This window comes from Dama dama, unplaced genomic scaffold (genome assembly GCF_033118175.1).
Source record: "Dama dama isolate Ldn47 unplaced genomic scaffold, ASM3311817v1 ptg000088l, whole genome shotgun sequence".
Classification (NCBI taxonomy): Eukaryota; Metazoa; Chordata; class Mammalia; order Artiodactyla; family Cervidae; genus Dama; species Dama dama.
In genome coordinates this window covers 4,945,922-4,953,827 of record NW_026870905.1, presented here as the reverse complement: position 1 = coordinate 4,953,827, position 7,906 = coordinate 4,945,922, and positions in this window count along the sequence as shown.

Below are 7,906 nucleotides of genomic sequence, written 5' to 3'. Positions count from 1 at the left end.
CGGTGATCAAAAACATGAAGAATCTGAAAACGTGTGAAAAATATGAAGAGCTTCAAACGGTGTGAAAAATATCAGGAGCATGAAACGGTCTGAAAAAGATGAGGAGCATGAAGTGGTCTTCAGAAACATGTACAGCCTGAAAAGGTTTGAAAAATGTGAAGAGCTTCAAAAGGTGTGAAAAACAGGAGGAACATGAAGCGGCGTTCAAAAATATGAAGAGCCTGAAAAGGTGTGAAAAATATGAAGTGCTTCAAAAGGTGTCAACAATATGAGGAGCATGAAACGGTCTGAAAAATAGGAGGAGCAAGAAGCGGTGTTGAAAAACAAGAAGAGACGGAAAAGGTGAAAAATATGAAGAGCTTCAAAAGGTTTCAAAAATATGAGGAGCTTGAAATGGTCTGAAAAATAGGACGAGCATGAAACGGTGTTCAAAAACATGAAGAGCATGAAAATGTGTGAAAATTATGAAGAGCTTCAAAAGGTGTGAAAAACATGAGGAGAATGAAACGGTCTGAAAAATTGGAGGAGCATGAAGCAGTGTTCAAAACATGAAGAGCCTGAAAAAGTGTGAAAAATATGAAGATCGTCAAAAGTTTGAAAAATATGAAGACCCTGAAAAGGTGTCAAAAATGAGATGAGCATGAAACAGTCTGAAAAGTAGGAGGAGCATGAAGCGGTGTTTAAAAACATGAAGAGCCTGAAAAGGTGTGAAATATATGAAGAGCTTCAAAAGGTGTGAAAAATATGGAGAGCTTCAAAAGGTGTCAAAAATATGAAGAGCATGAAACGGTCTGAAAAATAGGGGGAGCATGAAATGGTGTTCAAAAACATGAAGAGCCTGAAAAGGTGTGAAATATATGAAGAGCCTGAAAAGTTGTGAAAAATATGAAGAGCTTCAAAAGGTGTCAAAAATATGAAGAGCATGAAACGGTCTGAAAAATAGGGGGAGCATGAAATGGTGTTCAAAAACATGAAGAGCCTGAAAAGGTGTGAAATATATGAAGAGCCTGAAAAGGTGTGAAAAATATGAAGAGCTTCAAAAGGTGTCAAAAATATGAGGAGCTTGAAACTGTCTGAAAAATAGGAGGAGCATGAAGCAGTGTTCAAAAACATGAAGAGCCTGAAAAGGTGTGAAAAATATGAAGAGCTTCAAAACGTGTGAAATACATGAGGAGCATGAAAAGGTCTGAAAAATAGGAGGAGCATGAAATGGTGTTCAAAAACATGAAGACCATGAAAAGGTGTGAAAATTATGAAGAGCTTCAAAAGGTGTGAAAAACAGGAGGAGAATGAAACGGTCTGAAAAATAGGAGGAGCATGAAGCAGTGTTCAAAACATGAAGAGCCTGAAAAAGTGTGAAAAATATGAAGATCTTCAAAAGTTTGAAAAATATGAAGACCCTGAAAAGGTGTCAAAAATGAGATGAGCATGAAACAGTCTGAAAAGTAGGAGGAGCATGAAGTGTTGTTCAGAAACGTGAAGAGCCTGAAAAGGTGTGAAAAATATGAAGAGCTTGAAAAGGTATGAAATACCTGAGGAGCATGAAACGGTCTGAAAAATAGGAGGAGCATGAAGCGGTGTTCAAAACATGAAGAGCCTGAAAAAGTGTGAAAAATATGAAGAGCTTCAAAAGGTTTGAAAAATAGGAGGAGGATGAAGCGGTGTGCAAAAACATGAAGAGCCTGAAAAAGTGTGATAAATATGAAGAGCTTATAAAATTGTCAAAAATATGAGGAGCATGGAGAGATGTTCAAAAACATGAAGAGGATGATAAGGCGTGAAAAACATTAAGAGCTTCAAAAGGTTTGAAAAATAGGAGGAGCATGAAGCGGTGTTCAAAAACATGAAGGGCTTGAAAACGTGTGAAAAATATGAAGAGCTTCAAAAGGAGTCAAAAATATGCGAAGCCTGAAACGATCTGAAAAATAGGAGGAGCATGAAGTGGTGTTGAAAAACATGAAGAGCCTGAAAATGTGTGAAAAATATGAAGAGCTTCAAAAGGTGTGAAATACATGAGGAGCATGAAACTCTCTGAAAAATAAAAGGAGCATGAAGTGGTGTTCAAAAACATGAAGATCCTGAAAATGTGTGAAAAATATGAAGAGCTTCAAAAGGTGTGAAATATATGAGGAGCTTCAAAAGGTGTGAAAAATATGAAGAGCTTCAAAAGATGTCAAAAATATGAAAAGCATGAAACGGTCTGAAAAATAGGAGGAGCATGAAATGGTGTTCAAAAACATGAAGAGCCTGAAAATGTGTGAAAAATATGAAAAGCTTCAAAGGTTTGAAATACATGAGGAGCATGAAACAGTCTGAAAAATAGGAGAAGCATGAAGTGGTGTGGAAAAAAATGAAGAGCCTGAAAAGGTGTGAAAAATATGAAGAGCTTCAAAAGGTGTGAAATATATGTGGAGCATGAATCTCTCTGAAAAATAGGAGGAGCATGAAGTGGTGTTGAAAAACATGAAGAGCCTGAAAAGATGTGAAAAATATGAAGAGCTCCAAAAGGTGTGAAAAATATGAGAAGCATGATACGATCTGAAAAATAGGAGGAGCATGAAGTGGTGTTCAGAAACATGGAGAGCCTAAAAAGGTGTGAAAAATATGAAGAGCTTCAAAAGGTGTCAAAAATATGAGGAGCTTGAAACTGTCTGAAAAATAGGAGGAGCATGAAGCAGTGTTCAAAAACATGAAGAGCCTGAAAAGGTGTGAAAAATATGAAGAGCTTCAAAACGTGTGAAATACATGAGGAGCATGAAAAGGTCTGAAAAATAGGAGGAGCATGAAATGGTGTTCAAAAACATGAAGAGCATGAAAAGGTGTGAAAATTATGAAGAGCTTCAAAAGGTGTGAAAAACATGAGGAGAATGAAACGGTCTGAAAAATAGGAGGAGCATGAAGCAGTGTTCAAAACATGAAGAGCCTGAAAAAGTGTGAAAAATATGAAGATCTTCAAAAGTTTGAAAAATATGAAGACCCTGAAAAGGTGTCAAAAATGAGATGAGCATGAAACAGTCTGAAAAGTAGGAGGAGCATGAAGTGTTGTTCAGAAACGTGAAGAGCCTGAAAAGGTGTGAAAAATATGAAGAGCTTGAAAAGGTATGAAATACCTGAGGAGCATGAAACGGTCTGAAAAATAGGAGGAGCATGAAGCGGTGTTCAAAACATGAAGAGCCTGAAAAAGTGTGAAAAATATGAAGAGCTTCAAAAGGTTTGAAAAATAGGAGGAGGATGAAGCGGTGTTCAAAAACATGAAGAGCCTGAAAAAGTGTGATAAATATGAAGAGCTTATAAAATTGTCAAAAATATGAGGAGCATGGAGAGATTTTCAAAAACATGAAGAGGATGTTAAGGCGTGAAAAACATTAAGAGCTTCAAAAGGTTTGAAAAATAGGAGGAGCATGAAGCGGTGTTCAAAAACATGAAGAGCCTGAAAATGTGTGAAAAATATGAATAGCTTATAAAATTGTCAAAAATATGAGGAGCATGAAACGGTCTGAAAAATACGAGCAGCCTGAAAACGTCTGAAAAATAGGAGGAGCATGAAGCGGTGTTCAAAAACATGAAGGGCCTGAAAACGTGTGAAAAATATGAAGAGCTTCAAAAGGAGTCAAAAATATGCGGAGCCTGAAACGATCTGAAAAATAGGAGGAGCATGAAGCGGTGTTGAAAAACATGAAGAGCCGGAAAAGGTGTGAAAAATGTGAAGAGCTTCAAAAGGTGTCAAAAATATGAGGAGCATGAAACGGTCTGAAACATAAGAGGATCATGAAGCGGTGTTGAAAAACATGAAGAGCCTGAAAAGGTGTGATAAATGTGAAGAGCTTCAAAAGGTGTCAAAAATATGAGGAGCATGAAACGGTCTGAAATATAAGAGGATCATGAAGCGGTGTTGAAAAACATGAAGAGTCTGAAAACGTGTGAAAAATATGAAGAGCTTCAAACGGTGTGAAAAATATCAGGAGCATGAAACGGTCTGAAAAAGATGAGGAGCATGAAGTGGTCTTCAGAAACATGTACAGCCTGAAAAGGTGTGAAAAATATGAAGAGCTTCAAAAGATGTGAAAAATATGAAGAGCTTCAAAAGGTGTCAAAAATGAGATGAGCATGAAACGGTCTGAAAATTAGGAGAAGAATGAAACGGTGTTGAAAAATTGAAGAGCCTGAAAAGCTGTGAAAAATATGAAGAGCTTCAAAAGGTGTGAAAAATATGAAGAGCTTCAAAACGTGTGAAATACATGAGGAGCATGAAAAGGTCTGACAAATAGGAGTAGCATGAAGAGGTGTTCAAAAACATGAAGAGGCTGATAAGGTGTGAAAAACATCAAGAGCTTCAAAAAGTTTGAAAAATAGGAGGAGCATGAAGCGGTGTTCAAAAACATGAGGAGCCTGAAAAGGTGAGAAAAATATGAAGAGCTTCAAAAGGTGTGAGAAATGTGAGGAGCATGAAGCGGTGTTCAAATACATGAAGAGCCTGAAAAAGTGTGAAAAATATGAAGAGCTTATAAAATTGTCAAAAATATCAGGAGCATGAAACGGTCTGAAAAATACGAGGAGCCTGAAACCGTCTGAAAAATAGGAGGAGCATGAAGCGGTGTTCAAAAACATGAAGGGCCTGAAAACGTGTGAAAAATATGAAGAGCTTCAAAAGGAGTCAAAAATATGCGGAGCCTGAAACGATCTGAAAAATACGAGGAGCATGAAGCGGAGTTGAAAAACATGAAGAGCCGGAAAAGGTGTGAAAAATGTGAAGAGCTTCAAAAGGTGTCAAAAATATGAGGAGCATGAAACGCTCTGAAATATAGGAGGATCATGAAGCGGGGTTGAAAAACATGAAGAGCCTGAAAAGGTGTGATAAATGTGAAGACCTTCAAAAGGTGTCAAAAATATGAGGAGTATGAAATGGTCTGAAAAATAGGAGGAGCATGAAACGGTGATCAAAAACATGAAGAATCTGAAAACGTGTGAAAAATATGAAGAGCTTCAAACGGTGTGAAAAATATCAGGAGCATGAAACGGTCTGAAAAAGATGAGGAGCATGAAGTGGTCTTCAGAAACATGTACAGCCTGAAAAGGTGTGAAAAATATGAAGAGCTTCAAAAGGTGTGAAAAACAGGAGGAACATGAAGCAGCGTTCAAAAATATGAAGAGCCTGAAAAGGTGTCAAAAATATGAAGTGCTTCAAAAGGTGTCAACAATATGAGGAGCATGAAACAGTCTGAAAAATAGGAGGAGCAAGAAGCGGTGTTGAAAAACAAGAAGAGACGGAAAAGGTGTGAAAAATATGAAGAGCTTCAAAAGGTTTCAAAAATATGAGGAGCTTGAAATGATCTGAAAAATAGGACGAGCATGAAACGGTGTTCAAAAACATGAAGAGCATGAAAAGGTGTGAAAATTATGAAGAGCTTCAAAAGGTGTGAAAAACATGAGGAGAATGAAACGGTCTGAAAAATAGGAGGAGCATGAAGCAGTGTTGAAAACATGAAGAGCCTGAAAAAGTGTGAAAAATATGAAGATCTTCAAAACTTTGAAAAATATGAAGACCCTGAAAAGGTGTCAAAAATGAGATGAGCATGAAACAGTCTGAAAATTAGGAGGAGCATGAAGTGTTGTTCAAAAACGTGAAGAGCCTGAAAAGGTGTGAAAAATATGAAGAGCTTGAAAAGGTGTGAAATATATGAGGAGCTTCAAAAGGTGTGAAAAATATGAAGAGCTTCAAAAGATGTCAAAAATATGAAAAGCATGAAACGGTCTGAAAAATAGGAGGAGCATGAAATGGTGTTCAAAAACATGAAGAGCCTGAAAATGTGTGAAAAATATGAAAAGCTTCAAAGGTTTGAAATACATGAGGAGCATGAAACAGTCTGAAAAATAGGAGAAGCATGAAGTGGTGTGGAAAAAAATGAAGAGCCTGAAAAGGTGTGAAAAATATGAAGAGCTTCAAAAGGTGTGAAATATATGTGGAGCATGAATCTCTCTGAAAAATAGGAGGAGCATGAAGTGGTGTTGAAAAACATGAAGAGCCTGAAAAGATGTGAAAAATATGAAGAGCTCCAAAAGGTGTGAAAAATATGAGAAGCATGATACGATCTGAAAAATAGGAGGAGCATGAAGTGGTGTTCAGAAACATGGAGAGCCTAAAAAGGTGTGAAAAATATGAAGAGCTTCAAAAGGTGTCAAAAATATGAGGAGCTTGAAACTGTCTGAAAAATAGGAGGAGCATGAAGCAGTGTTCAAAAACATGAAGAGCCTGAAAAGGTGTGAAAAATATGAAGAGCTTCAAAAGGTGTGAAAAACATGAGGAGCATGAAAAGGTCTGAAAAATAAGAGGAGCATGAAATGGTGTTCAAAAACATGAAGACCATGAAAAGGTGTGAAAATTATGAAGAGCTTCAAAAGGTGTGAAAAACATGAGGAGAATGAAACGGTCTGAAAAATAGGAGGAGCATGAAGCAGTGTTCAAAACATGAAGAGCCTGAAAAAGTGTGAAAAATATGAAGATCTTCAAAAGTTTGAAAAATATGAAGACCCTGAAAAGGTGTCAAAAATGAGATGAGCATGAAACAGTCTGAAAAGTAGGAGGAGCATGAAGTGTTGTTCAGAAACGTGAAGAGCCTGAAAAGGTGTGAAAAATATGAAGAGCTTGAAAAGGTATGAAATACCTGAGGAGCATGAAACGGTCTGAAAAATAGGAGGAGCATGAAGCGGTGTTCAAAACATGAAGAGCCTGAAAAAGTGTGAAAAATATGAAGAGCTTCAAAAGGTTTGAAAAATAGGAGGAGGATGAAGCGGTGTTCAAAAACATGAAGAGCCTGAAAAAGTGTGATAAATATGAAGAGCTTATAAAATTGTCAAAAATATGAGGAGCATGGAGAGATGTTCAAAAACATGAAGAGGATGTTAAGGCGTGAAAAACATTAAGAGCTTCAAAAGGTTTGAAAAATAGGAGGAGCATGAAGCGGTGTTCAAAAACATGAAGAGCCTGAAAATGTGTGAAAAATATGAATAGCTTATAAAATTGTCAAAAATATGAGGAGCATGAAACGGTCTGAAAAATACGAGCAGCCTGAAAACGTCTGAAAAATAGGAGGAGCATGAAGCGGTGTTCAAAAACATGAAGGGCCTGAAAACGTGTGAAAAATATGAAGAGCTTCAAAAGGAGTCAAAAATATGCGAAGCCTGAAACGATCTGAAAAATAGGAGGAGCATGAAGCGGTGTTGAAAAACATGAAGAGCCGGAAAAGGTGTGAAAAATGTGAAGAGCTTCAAAAGGTGTCAAAAATATGAGGAGCATGAAACGGTCTGAAATATAAGAGGATCATGAAGCGGTGTTGAAAAACATGAAGAGCCGGAAAAGGTGTGAAAAATGTGAAGAGCTTCAAAAGGTGTCAAAAATATGAGGAGCATGAAACGGTCTGAAATATAAGAGGATCATGAAGCGGTGTTGAAAAACATGAAGAGTCTGAAAACGTGTGAAAAATATGAAGAGCTTCAAACGGTGTGAAAAATATCAGGAGCATGAAACGGTCTGAAAAAGATGAGGAGCATGAAGTGGTCTTCAAAAACATGTACAGCCTGAAAAGGTGTGAAAAATATGAAGAGCTTCAAAAGATGTGAAAAATATGAAGAGCTTCAAAAGGTGTCAAAAATGAGATGAGCATGAAACGGTCTGAAAAATAGGAGAAGAATGAAACGGTGTTGAAAAATTGAAGAGCCTGAAAAGCTGTGAAAAATATGAAGAGCTTCAAAAGGTGTGAAAAATATGAAGAGCTTCAAAACGTGTGAAATACATGAGGAGCATGAAAAGGTCTGAAAAATAGGAGTAGCATGAAGAGGTGTTCAAAAACATGAAGAGGCTGATAAGGTGTGAAAAACATGAAGAGCTTCAAAAAGTTTGAAAAATAGG